The sequence below is a fragment of the Galeopterus variegatus genome, unplaced genomic scaffold, assembly GCF_000696425.1.
Source record: "Galeopterus variegatus unplaced genomic scaffold, G_variegatus-3.0.2 Scaffold12027, whole genome shotgun sequence".
NCBI lineage: Eukaryota > Metazoa > Chordata > Mammalia > Dermoptera > Cynocephalidae > Galeopterus > Galeopterus variegatus.
Window position 1 is genome coordinate 44,313 of NW_007738138.1, and position 1,855 is coordinate 46,167.

A 1,855-nucleotide genomic window follows, 5' to 3' on the forward strand; every position below is an offset into this window, starting at 1 on the left:
TGCCCCAAAGTTTTCTGGCAACCCAGATCATAAATCCTGTCTTAACCACCATGCTTAATGGTTGACTTTCCAATTTCTGTGCAGCTTCTATAACTTTTGCCTCCTCTGTCATTTATTTCTTGATAAATTTACTAGCTCCACTGACATAAATCACATGACCAAGTGTACTATTATCCAAATTGTGTGCTCTATGTGCTCTGCTATGCGTCCAGAGTACACTATCAATGTCAGTTATTTTGGCTGCCCAAGTATCATTTTTATCAATCATCTTTCAGCCTCCTAACTGATCTCCCTGCTTTCTAGTTTTATCCCCTCAAATCCATCCTCCCCCTGGCTGCCAGAATCATCTACATAAACGGCAAGTGTGACCAACCTCAACATTCCCTGGCTTAAATCCTCCAACGGCTCCCTCTGACTAGAGGATCAAGACAAGCTCCTTAACGCAGCAAATGAGGCCATCTGGTCCCTGTCTGCCTCTCTGGCCTTGTCCCCCTATATGCCCTGCCCTGGTCCCTCCAGCAATGCTTGTCATAGCACACACACTCTTCCTGGCTTCTTTCCTCTGTGCTTTTATTCCTGCTGCCCACCCCCATGCCTGGGATCCCTTCTCCCTCATTACCTGGTTAACTAACTCATCCTCTGAATCACAGTTCATGAGTCATTCATCTCCTCCAGAAACACTCCCTGCTGACCTCCTCAATTCCTGAAAGGCTTGTTGGGACTCTCTTCAACTAGGAAGTATAGGTATTCCTACTGTGTCACATGTACAGTGTCTTATGAAACATTTTTGTATACCTACGGGTTCCTAAAAGATGAAAACTATGTGGCTTACTGGTTCGTATAACTTCGTATAATGTATGCTATACGAAGTTATGCAAAAACCGGGGGGGGGGGAGAGGAAGATATAACAACTACAATTTTTTTTGAAGTTCTTACAACAAACAAATGGAAAGGACATGCTTGGGTGGGAGGGGGAAGAGGGAGGAGGGAGGGAGGTTTCGGTGATGGGACATAATAATCAACTACATTGTATAGTGACAAAATAAAAATTAAAAAAAATAAAAAATGGAAAAAATAAATAAAAAATAAATAAAAGATCAGTGGTCTAAGCATAGTGCCTGCCACAGAGAAAGTACTCAACACATGGCTATTAATGATAATTAATTTTGAGTCATGGCAGTGGGGATGGAGAAATATATATCAAAAAATATTTAGATGATAGCACTAATGGTTGTGGTGAAAGATTAGATGTGGGACAGTGGGTGACAGGGAGTCAAAGATGTTGACTCAAGTTTTTCATTTGAGTAGGTGGGTGGTTAGTGGCACCATTTACTGAGCAAATTTGGTTAAAGAAGAGAAGAACACGGAAAAAGACAAAAAAAAATATATATATTTTATTTAAAAAACCCCCACAAACTTGGGCCGGCCCATGGCTCACTCGGGGAGTGTGGTGCTGATAACACCAAGGCCACGGGTTCGGATCCTATACAGGGATGGCCAGTTAGCTCACTTGAGAGAATGTGGTGCTGAAAGTCAAGGGTTGAGATCCCCTTACCGGTCATATTTTAAAAAAAAAAACAAAAACAAACAAACTTTACATCCAAAAAACAAATCAACCCAAGGTTGAAGAATCTGTCAAGCCAACATATTTGTTCATCTTTACGATATAACAAGTAGTTGAATTTCAATTTATATCTCAATATTCGTTTTTTTTTTGTGTGTGTGTGTGAATGGATCAAGCTTTTCATACAGAATTCATTGGGAAACTCCAACATTTTCTATATATTTCACGAAATAAATATTTAGATAATAAATGCTCTTATGTGTGATTTCAAAATTACACTGATCTAAAATG